Source organism: Pleurodeles waltl, chromosome 4_1 (genome assembly GCF_031143425.1).
Source record: "Pleurodeles waltl isolate 20211129_DDA chromosome 4_1, aPleWal1.hap1.20221129, whole genome shotgun sequence".
NCBI lineage: Eukaryota > Metazoa > Chordata > Amphibia > Caudata > Salamandridae > Pleurodeles > Pleurodeles waltl.
Window position 1 is genome coordinate 374039794 of NC_090442.1, and position 18198 is coordinate 374057991.

Consider the following 18198-nt stretch of genomic DNA (forward strand, 5'->3'; position numbering starts at 1 on the left):
ATTAAAAAATATTAACAGATTAGATCCCCAGCTTTCAATAATGACTCAGTGGGGGGTCCCCGGATTCCAATAATGATTTAGTCGGGGTTCGTAGGTTCCAGTAATGGTAAAGAGGGTGTCCACAGAAGTCAAAATGTTGGGAACCACTGTGGTAGGATGTTCGTGAATTCAGCATCATCTGCAAACAAAGGATCAATGAATGCTGAGGAAGGAGCCCCCTTGGATGAAACACCATTATGCAAAATATGGAGGAATCTTTGATGGTACTATTATTTGATTCGCATAAGAGAAAAGCTGTAGCCAAGTAGGGTGTACTTTGTCTTGCAAGGCATTATAATAAAAGTAAAGATATTGCTTTGACACTAGCTTACTCTTTCATTCTGCCCATTGGTCTCAGGATGGTATCCTGATGATAGATGTTCAATACCAAGAGCTCTACAAAGCCTTTCGTAAATGCTATACATATTGTGGTCCTCAGTCTCAAAATCATAAAAACCCTGAGGCGCCCAACTCATGTACAGTGAAGATACAGGCTGTGTGGCCATGTTGTAGCATTTCCCTACAGGCAAGCCGAGCACCAAAGTCAGTGGTTCTCTGCCCACTGTATTCAGTGGCTTTGGGTTGGAGGTTGCGGACCAATTGACATTCTTCTATCAGCCAGGAGCATGTGAATTGTAGCTGCCAAATGGGTGAGATATTGCTCTCTTGTGAGCATTTATGATAACCATTTTTTTAGTTTGGAATCCTGTGGGGGGGCAGAGTTATGTCTTAATAATTGTATAATTGAAAATCAGAGTGTGATTGGGTAATCTTTTTAGGAGTTACCCTGTCCAAAATGGCAGGTTTTCCATTTCCTGGCCACCTCCCACTTCCTCTCATGCTCTCTATAAAAGGCATGAAAAGAGAATGATGGGCATGTCTGCTCCAGATTTATTAATTCCTTCCTGCACGAATTATGATACTCTATAATTTTGCAGCCTCCTAGTTCTCAGTTCAGTCCTGGTAGCTACCTTTTTGAGCCTGCCATCATCTGCCTTCATCTTTACCCAGGATGTTTTTTATGCCTAGAGATTTTTCCTTCTAAAGGGCCTTTTTTGGGAACACACTTCCATGAGGTGTTAGCAGTCACTATTGGGGGTTCTGGCTACTGGAAAGAATTTTCCTTTCCTCAGGTCAAGTCTTCCTGAGATAGGGAATGGACTTGGTGGTTTACATGTGGCAGATATAGTGGAAATGATTGTGTGAGGCAGGCAAAAAAGGGTACAAATATCTGTTATGAAACAATTGCCCATTTCAGTAGCTGGGAATGGTGAAAAATGAGCTATGTTGTAGAAAATATCTACAATAACCATGGAGTTAGGACAGAAGAGTCCTCTGCTTGGTAATGGACATGCACTCCTGCGTGCCCAACTACAAGGATGCCCAGATCCCTAATGCTGAGCAGTTGAATCAGTTGCTGGTGCTCCATCACCAACAGAAGGTGCACGCTTGGGAACTCTGGTCAGTCTGATTTTGTGAGATGCGGATAAGATTGATATTGGGCCTGTCAGCCCTGGGGGATCTTGCTACCACTTAGCGCTACAGCACTGGAACACTGTTGACTTTAAAATAGTGTGATAGTGGACTCTTGAGACTCGGACTACTAGTAGGGCTTACCCTGGATGTTGCCTACAGTGAAAGGGGAATAACCACTACTGCTAGCAGCAAGTAGAGCGTGGGACCTGGAGAACAACCTAACAAAACACTATTTGTGAATGTCGGATTTTTCCTCTGTTTTGTTAGCGGTAGAATTAATATACTTCTCTTTTTTCTTAAAAGTGAGTATTTGGCTGGAAAATGATTTATTGCTGCTGTTGCGTGCATTTTGAGCTGTGAGCCTATGTTCACTCCCCTGTATCCAGCTCCCCTAGAGGGAGCCTTGGACTGCTCAGACCACTCTGTTCCTGAGAGCCAAGTGCTGAAGGGGTACTAGGCCCAGTAGCTCTGAATCCATTTTAGGTTGGGCCCCGGGACATCAGGAGTGTAAGGCTTCAATCCCCATGGGTGGGGCCCAGTAACCCCTTCTTGTCCTGTGGCACTCAGAAAGGGATTCTGACACTTGGTATGCTTCAAAAGCGAGAATGTCAACAACTAATTTGGTAAAATAGTAAGTTTGGATTGGAGCCACTGCTAAGGGCTGGAAATACCCAAAAGGTTTTGAGTGTAAAGACTCATTTTGGGCACAGATAGGACACTCTGAAACATAAATTCATCAGAAGACCCCTGTTTGGCAACCCTCAATGTAAGTCTACTCAGGTGGGAGGAAACCATTTGTATAGTGTGTGCCGTAGAGGGAGTGACATGACTGCTAAGCCCAGGAGGGTATGTCATTGTTACTTCACTCACCTGTCCAGTGTCCTCTCCTCCAAAGACTCCTGTTTGTTGACTCACAAATGAAGTCTACTCACCTGGGGAGATAACATTTGTATAGTGGTTCTACTACAGGGACTGACATAACTGCTAAGGCCAGCAGGCCTTGTGTCTGCAACTCCAAACACCAGCACAGTGTTCACTTGTCCAAAGACCCCTGTGTCTTAACCCTCAATTTAAACGTACTAACCTGGGGGATAACATTTGAATAATTTGTGTACTAGAGAGAGTGACATGACTGCAACTTACAGCAGGCCTTGTTTCTGTAACACCAAACACCAACCCAGAGTTATCTTGTCCATGAACCCATGTTTGGCAACTCACTCCCATATGAGGTTTGCTCACCTGGGAGGAATTGGGAGTAGTGAGAGTGGCCTGACTGCAACTCCAAGGAGGCACTGTTTCTGTAACTCCATCCACTAGCACAGTGGTGACATGCCCATTACATGTGTTGGTGAACTCTCAAATGAAGTTTACTGACCTGTGGGAATGACATTTATCACGTGTATGAAGTAGAGGGGGTGACATGACTGCTAAGGCCACCAGGAGGCTCTGACTCTCTAACTGTAAACTCAAGTCCAGTGTTCTCAGACCAAATACCGCTGTGTATTAACTCTCAAATAATGTTTACTCATCTGATAGGATAACATTTGTATGGTTGTGGGAAGTAGAGGGAGTGACCAGAATGCTAAGCCCAATAGGCCCTGTGTCTCTAACTACAACCACAAAAGCAATATTCACTTGCCCATATCTATCTACTTATGAACTCTCAATTGCAGTTTACTCACCTAGCAGGATACCCTTTGTCAAGTGTGTGTAGTATAGACAGTGACCTGACTTCAACTCCTTGGAGGCACTGTTTCTATAATTCCAAACACCAGACAGTAGGCACTTGGCCAAATACCCTTGCCTGCTAATTTTCAATTGAATTTTACCCATATGGGAGTGACAAAGATACAGATCATGCTCAACTCTGAGATTGTTCTAGCCACTTAGCTCCATCTTGACTACTTTACCTAAGATGAAGCTATTGAGGACAGGAAGGGCACCTTACTCAGTGTGCAAAACAATGATCCCAAAGGCCTCAAGATGCTTCACCAGAATAGTATTGGGGGCAGACACATTCACAGTGCACTGACCACATGATGATTCCAGTCACATGTACAACAAACTTATAGCTCAAATTAGGAATGGAGCACACCTAAACAAGTGAAAAGGGATTACAATTTCTAGTTCAATACATGGAATCCATAATACTGTTGAGAAATTTGATAAATAGTCGTACTGTAATTTAAGAGAAAAAAATAGACCTACGCTGTAAGACAATGGTGTATGATGTATCCGAGACTGTACTGTTACAATACTTTTAATACCAAGCATATCTATAAAATGTGCATGTGTACAACATAAGATTTGTGAAGGATCAACAAAAAATGTATAATAAAGCCAAGTCAAATATAAGCAAGAACACCACACATTTGTCCCAAGACCTATGACTTAGTCACAGCCTCCTATTTTGTGTTTTGGCAATGTCCAAGCCTCATGCTGCAATAAGTTCATCAGTGGCCGAGTAATGTCCAATTCATTGGTTTGTTGCACTGAAAGTTCTTGTCATCCAATGTGGAAGATCAACATGTAATTTAATAATCCATTTCAGACCAATGTAGAAAATTAATTTGTAGATCAACAATCCAATTCAGCCATAATCCAATTCAGCCGACACGTGTTTCGTCCCAAACGGGACTTTATCAAGGCTGATAAAACAAATCATATCATTTCTTAATATCACTTGTTTTTACATAAATACTTTGACCAATCTACCATCTTGCACCAAAAAGTGAATTTTAAAATCCAATGTGATACCACACACCAACTACGTGTGAACACATCTAAGCACCTAAAAGTGTGATAAGAAAAGGACCTCTACATCAAAACACCAGTCAACATGCCAACAAAATTCTATGTATTCAAAGTAGTATCAAACTTACACAATATATCTAAAAAAGTAGCTTTTGTATTAATTGAAATGCCAGAAAGAAGACAATAATTATCAGGTAGAAAGAGGGAAGAAAGAAGTGCATGCTATGTTCATGCAAGTTAATGATAGTTGTTGCACCAAGTAAATCAGCAACACGATATCCTGTCACCATATGTTCAAGTGAAAGGAAATATCTATTCTGACCATGAGTAAATGGCTCTAATAAAGAGCTCAGTGGTGTAAAATGAAAATTTAGATGTTTGTATCCTGTACCTTATTTTTCTGTATTCTTTGTAAATAGAATGTCCTGTTTCAGATTGGGTGAATCAATTTAGATGCAGCAGCACTGTAGAGCTACAAAAGGACAAGGTCAGTAAACCATGTCAAATGAAGATAGCAACAAAGGTGTCCCGAAGTCAATAAGCCCAAGAGTATCACTAACCTGTAGTTGTTTATACAATAAAATCCGAATGTGCAGTTCAGAGGTATGGGTGATTTATACACTGCGTAACCTGTAATAAGTTGTACAAACAGAAAACTTAACGGATGTTCATCACGCAAAGTCTTGTAGCAAGTAATAGAAAAGAGCCAGAAAATCCTACTGTCAAAGTAATTCTCGGCATCCAAACAGTTTAAGATTGTTAAGTACATGTGTATGCTAATTGCTATACAGTGCATATACGCAATAAGTCCTCACACACAGAACCCTTAATGCCGTCTCCTACCTAGTTTGTAGTCCGTTCGGACTGTGTCGAAAGTCCTTCCGTGTATGTAACGCGAACCGGAATGTCTCCTGACTGCGTCTTTAGTAGTAGTTAGAAACTGAAATAGGACTACCCGCGGCGGCCATCTTAAAGTTTGCAACGAGTATTTCGTTAGCACACACGGCCCATTACAGGGAAACGCAAATGTCTAGTATCGACCTAAAGGTTAAGGGAACTCCAAAAGGCAATATTAGATTATTATACGACTACGAGGATTTGGACGCACTTGTCACATTATGTCTCTCAATGTAGATAGCGGCTATTTGCAGTGCTGTTAGTCTATATTGTGAAGTGAATTAGAAGTATCAATGGTTGGTGGAGATTATAAAGTGTCATGCAAACCATATTTTAACCATATTAAGATACATATTAGTTTTTCACAGTTCATATGCATAACGGAGTAAGAGTCACGACATATGTAGTTAGAAAACATGAGAGGCATACATAAGTACATGTTATTACTCTGGCCATATAGCTTCATAGGAAATAGTACATTTCATGATCCACGTTCATACCTAGTAGTATGCTCTTTAGCCTGATTATCCATCTAGCTTCATTTTTTCTGAGTTCTAACTCCCGATTGCCTCCTCTGGGATGTGCTCGTGTTTGGCTAATACCCATGTACTTAAAAACAGGAGTCTCCATAAGGGAGTGTTCCTTAGTCATATGGCGTACTATTGGAGAGGCCGTATCATTGTTCCTCAAGGCCCGTACATGTTCCTGAATCCTCTCCTTGAGAGGTCGAATAGTACTCCCTACATATATCTTCATGCATTCACATACCAAGACATACACAACATATCTTGTATTGCAATTTATAAAATCTTGGATCTTGTATGATTTACTACCGTTGAAATTAAAGGTATGTGTCTTGTGTAGAGCAAGGTGACATATGTTACATCTGCTACAATTGAAAAAACCTTTAGGTTTTTCAGGTAGCCAAGTTGATGATTTCTCCTTAAAAGATGGTAGAAAGCTCTTACATATCAGATCCCTGATTGTGATGCCTTTTTTGTGAATCATGTGGGGCTTCCTAGATAGAATATGTTTTAAGGTGTTATCGGTGTGAAGAACATTCCAGTGTTTAAACAGGATTCTATATATATCCTGGCTATTTTGGCTGAACGAGGTACAGAACGATATTGTCTTTTCTGATTTAACATCCTTTATTTTCCTATTTCTCAACAGCACTGATCTAGGTAGCTTGTTGAGTTTGGTTCTTGCACTGTTCAAAGTAGTATTAGAATAGCCTCTATGGGTAAATCTGGTGACTAATCTGTTTAGTTCTAATTCACAGAGTCTGTCATTGCTGCAATTTCTCTTCACCCGAACCATTTCTCCAAAAGGAATAGCTTTGATCTGTGTAGTAGGATGGGCACTCCTGGCATGTAGCAATGCATTGCAGGCAGTCGATTTGCGATGTAAATTAGTATGTACACAGTTGTTCTCTATAAATATCTCTAAGTCAAGAAAGTTGATTCGATCTCTGCTGTATTCATATGTCATGTTGATGTTAAAATCATTGTTGTTGATATACAGAACAAATTCGACCAACTGTGACTCATCACCTGTCCAGATCATGAGTACATCATCAATGTACCTTCCCCAGAAAAATATGTGTTCAGTTAGATAGGGAGGGCCATTCAACCACAGATGTGTTTTCTCAAACAGTCCCATGTACAAATTTGCATAAGATGGTGAGAAGCGTGAGCCCATCGCCACACCTTGTGCTTGTTTGTACCATTTTCCTTCATGAATGAAGACGTTGTTATCAAGTATAAACCGAATCATTTCCACTAACATGTTGGTGTGTTCCAATTAAGAGGCCGATCTATTGGCCAAAAAGTGACACGTTGCTTCCAGGCCTCTATTCTTGGGTATGCAAGTGTAAAGGGAGCTGACATCCAAAGTTACCCACATCATTTCTGAAGACCAGGTGACGTCTTCCAACTTAGTCAGAACATCACGTGTGTCTTGTAAATAAGAAGAAAGGTTTTTGACAAACGGCTGTAAGTAACTGTCAATATATTTGGATAGGGTTTCGGTGGGCGAGTCCAATCCCGATATGATAGGTCTACCTGGTGGTGCTGTCCTATTTTTATGTATTTTAGGAAGTATATATATACAAGGTGCCTTTGGAGAAGCATTCAGGATATATTTGAATTCAGCGTCCGAAATTAGACATTGTTCAACCCAATTAGTCTGACTATGTTCTATCTAATGAACAAATAAAAATATTGGGAAAAGGTCTGGGATTTTGTCTCACTAGCCACTGTAATATGACTCAGGTACAGATTGATCTATACAAATTTCTAAGACAATTGAAATTAAAAAAGTACTTTGCAGAAAAAGGGAAAAGCATACATCCAGAAATACTAGACATATCACCCAGCACGTATACCATAAAGGATATTGAGGACATTCAAATCTTAATCTCACTTAGTGACACTGAGACTGTGGCCAATGACACTCAACAAATTCTGAATGATCTAAATGTCACACAGAACTTGTCCCTAAGTAGTGGCTTGAAACCTAAATCTTTATTTACACCAGTATTAGTTGGGGACAATGCTATAGACACGTTCCAGAAATTAGTGGTGGAGGATCTTGACAAACTTGAAAAAAAGATTGTTGAGGGCAAATCACACATCTCATTCAACATCAGTATGAAAGAAAGACTGGCACTTAAAAACTTAACCAACAATCAAGATATAGTAATAAAGGAAGCAGACAAGGGAGGAAATATAGTCATTCTCAATAGATCAGACTACATCAATGAAATTAATTGACAACTAGGGGATAATATATCCTATACAAAACTAAAAGACAATCCCTTATCTAGAATCGTTCAGGAATTAGAGATATTGTTACGTAATTGGGTTGAACAATGTCTAATTTCGGACGCTGAATTCAAATATATCCTGAATGCTTCTCCAAAGGCACCTTGTATATATATACTTCCTAAAATACATAAAAATAGGACAGCACCACCAGGTAGACCTATCATATCGGGATTGGACTCGCCCACCGAAACCCTATCCAAATATATTGACAGTTACTTACAGCCGTTTGTCAAAAACCTTCCTTCTTATTTACAAGACACACGTGATGTTCTGACTAAGTTGGAAGACGTCACCTGGTCTTCAGAAATGATGTGGGTAACTTTGGATGTCAGCTCCTTTTACACTTGCATACCCAAGAATAGAGGCCTGGAAGCAACGTGTCACTTTTTGGCCAATAGATCGGCCTCTTATTTGGAACACACCAACATGTTAGTGGAAATGATTCGGTTTATACTTGATAACAACGTCTTCATTCATGAAGGAAAATGGTACAAACAAGCACAAGGTGTGGCGATGGGCTCACGCTTCTCACCATCTTATGCAAATTTGTACATGGGACTGTTTGAGAAAACACATCTGTGGTTGAATGGCCCTCCCTATCTAACTGAACACATATTTTTCTGGGGAAGGTACATTGATGATGTACTCATGATCTGGACAGGTGATGAGTCACAGTTGGTCGAATTTGTTCTGTATATCAACAACAATGATTTTAACATCAACATGACATATGAATACAGCAGAGATCGAATCAACTTTCTTGACTTAGAGATATTTATAGAGAACAACTGTGTACATACTAATTTACATCGCAAATCGACTGCCTGCAATGCATTGCTACATGCCATGAGTGCCCATCCTACTACACAGATCAAAGCTATTCCTTTTGGAGAAATGGTTCGGGTGAAGAGAAATTGCAGCAATGACAGACTCTGTGAATTAGAACTAAACAGATTAGTCACCAGATTTACCCATAGAGGCTATTCTAATACTACTTTGAACAGTGCAAGAACCAAACTCAACAAGCTACCTAGATCAGTGCTGTTGAGAAATAGGAAAATAAAGGATGTTAAATCAGAAAAGACAATATCGTTCTGTACCTCGTTCAGCCAAAATAGCCAGGATATATATAGAATCCTGTTTAAACACTGGAATGTTCTTCACACCGATAACACCTTAAAACATATTCTATCTAGGAAGCCCCACATGATTCACAAAAAAGGCATCACAATCAGGGATCTGATATGTAAGAGCTTTCTACCATCTTTTAAGGAGAAATCATCAACTTGGCTACCTGAAAAACCTAAAGGTTTTTTCAATTGTAGCAGATGTAACATATGTCACCTTGCTCTACACAAGACACATACCTTTAATTTCAACGGTAGTAAATCATACAAGATCCAAGATTTTATAAATTGCAATACAAGATATGTTGTGTATGTCTTGGTATGTGAATGCATGAAGATATATGTAGGGAGTACTATTCGACCTCTCAAGGAGAGGATTCAGGAACATGTACGGGCCTTGAGGAACAATGATACGGCCTCTCCAATAGTACGCCATATGACTAAGGAACACTCCCTTATGGAGACTCCTGTTTTTAAGTACATGGGTATTAGCCAAACACGAGCACATCCCAGAGGAGGCAATCGGGAGTTAGAACTCAGAAAAAATGAAGCTAGATGGATAATCAGGCTAAAGAGCATACTACTAGGTATGAACGTGGATCATGAAATGTACTATTTCCTATGAAGCTATATGGCCAGAGTAATAACATGTACTTATGTATGCCTCTCATGTTTTCTAACTACATATGTCGTGACTCTTACTCCGTTATGCATATGAACTGTGAAAAACTAATATGTATCTTAATATGGTTAAAATATGGTTTGCATGACACTTTATAATCTCCACCAACCATTGATACTTCTAATTCACTTCACAATATAGACTAACAGCACTGCAAATAGCCGCTATCTACATTGAGAGACATAATGTGACAAGTGCGTCCAAATCCTCGTAGTCGTATAATAATCTAATATTGCCTTTTGGAGTTCCCTTAACCTTTAGGTTGATACTAGACATTTGCGTTTCCCTGTAATGGGCCGTGTGTGCTAACGAAATACTCGTTGCACACTTTAAGATGGCCGCCGCGGGTAGTCCTATTTCAGTTTCTAACTACTACTAAAGACGCAGTCAGGAGACATTCCGGTTCGCGTTACATACACGGAAGGACTTTCGACAGTCCGAACGGACTACAAACTAGGTAGGAGACGGCATTAAGGGTTCTGTGTGTGAGGACTTATTGCGTATATGCACTGTATAGCAATTAGCATACACATGTACTTAACAATCTTAAACTGTTTGGATGCCGAGAATTACTTTGACAGTAGGATTTTCTGGCTCTTTTCTATTACTTGCTACAAGACTTTGCGTGATGAACATCCGTTAAGTTTTCTGTTTGTACAACTTATTACAGGTTACGCAGTGTATAAATCACCCATACCTGTGAACTGCACATTCGGATTTTATTGTATAAACAACTACAGGTTAGTGATACTCTTGGGCTTATTGACTTCGGGACACCTTTGTTGCTATCTTCATTTGACATGGTTTACTGACCTTGTCCTTTTGTAGCTCTACAGTGCTGCTGCATCTAAATTGATTCACCCTATCTGAAACAGGACATTCTATTTACAAAGAATACAGAAAAATAAGGTACAGGATACAAACATCTAAATTTTCATTTTACACCACTCAGCTCTTTATTAGAGCCATTTACTCATGGTCAGAATAGATATTTCCTTTCACTTGAACATATGGTGACAGGATATCGTGTTGCTGATTTACTTGGTGCAACAACTATCATTAACTTGCATGAACATAGCATGCACTTCTTTCTTCCCTCTTTCTACCTGATAATTATTGTCTTCTTTCTGGCATTTCAATTAATACAAAAGCTACTTTTTTAGATATATTGTGTAAGTTTGATACTACTTTGAATACATAGAATTTTGTTGGCATGTTGACTGGTGTTTTGATGTAGAGGTCCTTTTCTTATCACACTTTTAGGTGCTTAGATGTGTTCACACGTAGTTGGTGTGTGGTATCACATTGGATTTTAAAATTCACTTTTTGGTGCAAGATGGTAGATTGGTCAAAGTATTTATGTAAAAACAAGTGATATTAAGAAATGATATGATTTGTTTTATCAGCCTAGATAAAGTCCCGTTTGGGACGAAACACGTGTCGGCTGAATTGGATTATGGCTGAATTGGATTGTTGATCTACAAATTAATTTTCTACATCGGTCTGAAATGGATTATTAAATTACATGTTGATCTTCCACATTGGATGACAAGAACTTTCAGTGCAACAAACCAATGAATTGGACATTACTCGGCCACTGATGAACTTATTGCAGCATGAGGCTTGGACATTGCCAAAACACAAAATAGGAGGCTGTGACTAAGTCATAGGTCTTGGGACAAATGTGTGGTGTTCTTGTTTATATTTGACTTGGCTTTATTATACATTTTTTGTTGATCCTTCACAAATCTTTTGTTGTACACATGCACATTTTATAGATATGCTTGGTATTAAAAGTATTGTAACAGTACAGTCTCGGATACATCATACACCATTGTCTTACAGCGTAGGTCTATTTTTTTCTCTTAAATTACAGTACGACTATTTATCAAATTTCTCAACAGTATTATGGATTCCATGTATTGAACTAGAAATTGTAATCCCTTTTCACTTGTTTAGGTGTGCTCCATTCCTAATTTGAGCTATAAGTTGTTGGTACAAGTTCTCTTGTCCCAGAATACATGTTTGACAACAGGCATGTTCAGAATGTATTGAGCACCAATACTACACTCTATACTAATGGGAATGTGAGGCCATATAGCAAGGTTTTCTGTTGTCATGTTAGTTAACATGTACAACAAACTCCTGGGTCTGCCTGCATAACAATCAACTGGGCCTCAACATGGCCAAGGGCGTATCATGCTGAGCCTCTGTTTTCCCTGCACTGGTGGCAAGATGGCATTCTCAGGCCTTCCTTCCAAGTGCTAATGACCTGCACATTTTAGCAGCTGCTTGGCTTAGATGGAATTGGCATGCTTCACAAATGTCAGGTCTATACAACCAATATAATGGCTACTTGCCACAGTAAGATTAGCTGCAAAATAACTTTGTACAAGATATATGCTTATGCTTAGGGTAACATGAAATTGTTGGAGGTAGATGTCACAATACAACCAGTAACATTGTATCTTTCACATCAACAAGTCACTCTGCTACCAGGCACACTGAGGCCACAGAAAAGACTGCTACTACCCCCTTGGTTGAGGCCCTCAGCGAATAAGACACTACAGGACATCTGGACAATCTGGTCAGACACCAACAGTGAGTCTCACTGTGGCCACATCAACACCTCCCAACCCGGTTGCCTCAACATCACAGGCAACCATTTCCCCCCCAACCTGTGTTCCTAGCACAGTGTCTACTATCTTGTGCCCCCCCAGCCCTGGATCCTGAGTTGCAGTGCAACACTTCAGACAATTAGACAATACCCAGTGGGGTAGGACCCCCTGTGGCAAGGGTACAGGTGCATGGGAGGAGTGCTGTGGGCCAGCAGGTTCGGCCACTGGGGTTTCTCCTGGCCAGCACACCATCACCCATGTCTTGGGGGTCTATCAGGAGTCCCAAGGCGTGATGGGCCAGGACTTGGCTGAACTCCAGGAAATGAAATAGCTGTAGAAGGACATCCATAGGGATGTGCTTGAACAGTTGGAGGCTCACAATACCAACATGGTCTCCCTAAAGGGGTGATGAGGGTTATTAACACTACCCTGAGCAGGGCTCTACTACACCTCTCTACCCCTTCTTTGGTGCATCAACACCAGGCCCTTCTTAATCGGTGCCAGCCACTATAAGGGAGGCCCTGCCATATGAACAAGACGTAGATGCTCCTGCAGCAGCAGATCCCCCCCCCGCCCACCACAAAAGGTGGGGCGTCCGGCGAAGAATCCAGGAGGTGCAGACAGCAAAACACCCACCACTGCTAGCAAGTGATCTCTTCCTAAAGGAACTCGTTTGTGTGCCACTCTGTTGACTGATCCTGAACTACCTACCCTGGACCCCCAGTGGTGTGGCATCTACTTCAATGATTTCATTCACCATGACTGACATCTTCACTTTTTTTTTTTTTTACTGTCAAAATGTTATTTACTGCATTAGCACTGTAATAAATTCACTCATCACAGACTCATTGTCTGCTTGCTTAACTTCAAAATTTTCCTATGTAGAGATGTAAGATCATGTGAACCGTAGGATGAAGACATTACTTACTTACGCAAGGATGGATATGTTATAGGTACACTGCTTCCTGCTCAGGATTACAACCATTTGCCACAAACACATATGTACAAGTGCCTGGTCACACCAAACAGTTTAATCCAGTGTATAGGACACAGGCCGTCCTTATGTCTGGAGCTTCTTGACATAATTTGTGACTGACACTGAGTCAAAGTACATATTTCAGGGTACAGCCTCCTAGACCACGGAAGGGAGGGATTTGTCAGACATTGTCCTGTAGAATAGGCAAACACTAAAGTGGATGATGTCAGCAGATTGAGCCTTATCACATACCACACTAAAATAATCCAACACCACATAATCCAAGATACAGACAGATGGCAGCACAACAGTCCCTGATCACAGGCACATCAGAATCCAATGACCATGCATCTGGTGGTACGACACAAACATATGTCAGTGTTGTGGCATAGGCACTGTGACCTGCAATGATTCAACACATTTACAGCAACACACAGGTCATGCTAGAAAGGGTTTTAGTCAATGTGAAGGATGAACCATTTGCGATGAAACGTGTGGTTATAATCTCTTGATTTGTCTTTTGCATCCATGCAGGTCCACCCAACAGGAAAAGGAACTATGGAGAGCCTTTGCCAAGAAGGTGTGGCCCCTGTGGTCCACAACCTTAGATGTTGGGCCAAGAAGATCGCTGAGGTCCAGCTGGGGATGTCCTCCCAATGTGTGCGGAGCGTCCATTGGACCATGACCCCCCCCTAATGGCCTGCAGTCTGGCAGTGGCCCACTCAGACCTTGATAGGTGTTTGAGGACAGCACAGCAGCCACAGTGGGGTGACTACAGGGCCTATTCCTGCATGTCACACTGCCAAGTGAATGTGTTAGGTTCTGGCAGCTCCCCTTGACGATTAGGGATGAGCCATGTGTAACACCGTCGATGAGTGATTGTTTGTGTAGATATGTCATGTGTTGTATACTGATGTACCTTGCCTATTGGCCAGCGGACCAAGGACACAACTGTGCACACTCCACAAACAAATGCTCTCCAGGGACAACATTTGGCTGTGTAAAGTGATCAATCAAGTACTGTTGGTTGTTGTAATGGGTTTATATTTTATGTAACAGACCACTACTCCTCAATGTTACAGGACAAAGGAAAGGAAGTGATACATCACTGTCATCATCAGTTTGCCTGGTGAAATTAGTATTTTGGCATTCACCACCCAGAGACTACTTGTCTTCAGCGTATGACGGGTGCTGGTGCCTCACTATAGTCTGTGATGTGAAGATCGCCATCATACATGTGACAGAGCATACATTGTTGTTTGGATCAGTTACATATCAGAACTTTACCTTGGTAAGTGGGGAATGTCCATTGAAATGATTTATTTCTCATCACTGTTTCCAGCATTCCTTGTGCCTACGTGTCAGCATGTGTCCCTTTTTCATTTTCAAATCATTTGTAAGCTTCTGTTTCAATGCATGGTCTACCTGTGTTGGTGGGATGATGTCTGTATTCCCTTACATATATGTACATGGTCTACCTGTGTGTGGAATAGCAGGAGTGTATCACCATTGCTTATTGGCAGACCCATATCGGCATGCATCATAGCATGTCATTTGGCATGCACAACTGCAGTAGCAATGAGGGATATGACAGGTAGGCCTAGAGTATTGAGCAACAATATGCATTTCTATGCCATTGACATGCAGCAAAGTGCACTGCACATGGGAAATGGGTAAGGCTTGTAACCTGACTGTTGGCATGCATCATGGAGTGACTTTCAGTTATGTTGAAATCACATGTGTTTGGGTACAAGCGTTCATCCACAGACATCTGTGTCTGCATGACCATAATGGAGACCATGATGTTGCTTCCAATTGAGCAACCTGTTGAGGGCCTTCTACAAGTAGTTGCAAATCTTTTGGCCTCTGCATCATCCAACGAACTAATGACGCCTACTTATGCAATCAGAGTATGCCATTGTAAGGGGTGCCAGACATTAGTGGTGATTTCCCTGGGGCCTGCTTATCCATTGTGTTGTGGATTTTATCGCCATCACTCCCTGACATATTGCACATGATGTCTACAGTCCCCATTTCCACATTTGTGGCTTATCTGAGCTACATTAGTACTACCTCAATGACTCCATTGGGACAAATATCACTTAGTGAAGTCTGCATTGTGGAACTGCTTCCAGTGTCACATGAGTATCTCCATGTCACCTTCTCAAATATTACTATTGTACTTTTGTCAGGAACATGGCATGATTTTGGAGCATCAGTTCTTACTGTTAAGTCATTATGTATGTGACAAATAGATGTGTGCATGACCTTGTGTGGGATCTGTGGCAATGCAGCTGGCATTGGCCTACTATTGTATGACAACATGTAACTGAGTTATGCTCCATGTGGCAAAGCATTGAGGGTGATGAGGTCTCTCACTAGTTAAATGGTTACTGTTATAGCACAAACTCATCCATGCAATTATAGTTGTTTGAGACCCTGATTTTCCTGTGGGCAAATGTTGACAGTTCAGATGACATGCATGCAAATGGTACATGTATGGGCCACTTAGATGGAGTTTGTTGCTGGGGCCTACTTGACATCATCGTACTGATTGCTAATCAGAGCTGCTGTTAAGGTGTGATCATGGGCATGTGATGATCCTATTTCTGTTGGTATTTGCGGCATCAGCCCAGAGAATGGAGGGGACAGCATAGATGAGTGGGGATGCATTTGGCCATGGAACCTCAGGTCAAGACACCACGGACACAGAGGTAGCCAGTGGCCAGGAGGGTGAGGGGAGTGCCACGGGGGAGACCGGAACATCATCTTCATGATCGGAATTTTACTCCAGTGGACACCCCCTAGTGGTGGCGGACCCTACGGGCCATACCCCTGTATAAAAATTTTCCTCCAACCCCTGTTCTATCACCACCCTCCCTGTTGCTCCCCACCCAGTTGGCCATGCCCGTTTTCTTGTATGTTTTGTTGAGATGTTCTTTATTTTTTTCAGCTTTTCCTTTCTGCTTGTTTTAAGATGGAGCAGGTGATTAATTACAAATGTTATTTTGTTGCTAGTTTGTCAATGTTTAAGGAGTTAGGCTTATTTTTGGTAGCCATTTGTGTGAGTTTTTTAATTATTTGTTTATGTATACTTACTTTATTATATATTCTTGGTGCTTTGTCATAGTTGATATTTTCTGACAGTTTATTAGTTTTTAAGCCTTTTTTTCTTTTTGGTAGTCTATGTAAAAAGTTAAAAGTTACAGAGTGTGTTACTATTTTTTAGTTATTTTATAGTTTAGTAACAGTTAATTTTTATTTTTAATACAAGTATTGTTTATTTGATTACGTAGTTGTGGAGGTGTACCAGCAATATCGCTGTCTGGAGGATGCTGCAAAACTACAGACCACCGTACTATGAAATGCGTGCAAGGCTGGTGGGCAGTCAGTGCGGCAGCATTGGCTTTGGCTCTAAATTGCAGACCGCGTGCATTCCGACTCTGCTGACAGGGGGGCGTCTGCATTGCCCATGACATGGGCATGGGCAGTGCAGAAACCCCCCTGTGGCTGTGTCGCTGCCTTTCTGACGGCCTTTTCTTGGAGCCGTCCCCACCAAGAAAAGGCCCGCAGAAAGGCAAGCCGTGATCATCACTTCTGCCAATGTTTTGGGATCCTGGCGGTGGCCTTGTGGTGGTCCAACCTTCAGCATCATAAACTGGAGGTTAGACTGCCAAGGATGTGGCAGTCGGACCGTCACCGCGGGTACTGCAGTCTTAGGACCGACGTACTTATAATCAGACCCTAAATCTTCAATCTTAATCCAAGTGCCTGTAAACCTGTCCATGGCTGCAGTTAACATTTTTATGAAGGATCTAGGAGTTCAATCCTGCCGAAAATCTAAACAGCATAGTTCAATCATGAGTGCTGTTTAAAACTGACTACGGTAACTATTTCTGGACTGGACTTACCAAATCTCACCTTCCTCCTCTTAGAGCAGTGCTGCATGGAACAGCTTGTTTTGTCATTGAAAGCAGCAACTGTGACCATATAACAGTGATCTTGCTTATGCTTAAATGGCTCCCCATTGGCACTAAATTAATTTTCAAATCTGAGTCTATCACACACAATAGTATTTAAACAACCATGCCGCAATACCTGTCTAACAAAGATGATCTGTCAGCTGGCCAGTGCTCTCTTCAGAGTATAGTATCACTTCTCCTGAAACCTCCTACATGCAGGAAATAATACACATTGGCTCAGTCTTTCTCAGCAGTGTGATCAGCATCTGGAACTCCCTTCCACTTGCCTTAAGCACAACAAAATTCTTAGCTATAGTTAAGGAAGATATCGAGCTCTTACCATTCCAAATTTATTTTCAACCAAGACCTTTCTAAATGTGCTTCCTTACACATGGACACTCCTAATCTGTTCTTGTATTGTTATTTGTCTAGCATTATAGTGCCTGTGTACATGTCCACTCTATGTGAAAGAAGGAGACTAGCAAACTCTTTGGTGTGGCTTTTGAGAAAGTATTTAAGAAGACAAGTATATATAAGGAAACTATGTATGAAAACATGGGACTAATAAATGTAAGGAATTAAACTGAAGAGATGTATTATTGAAAAAGTTTCCTCCTATGCAGAGAAGCAGTCGGACTCCATAGTGAACTGGGGAAGATGTTTAGAGAAAGCATGACCCCTTGTTTGGATCATTAGGCCACTGTGTGGAACTTAATATCACCCTCTCACACATCGCCTGTTGCAATTGTTGTTGTGTCTCCTTCCATTAATTAAACATTTGTTGAAACAGCATTACTTTTTGTCATTAGTAGCTATAGACAAAGTTTACCATGTGTGAT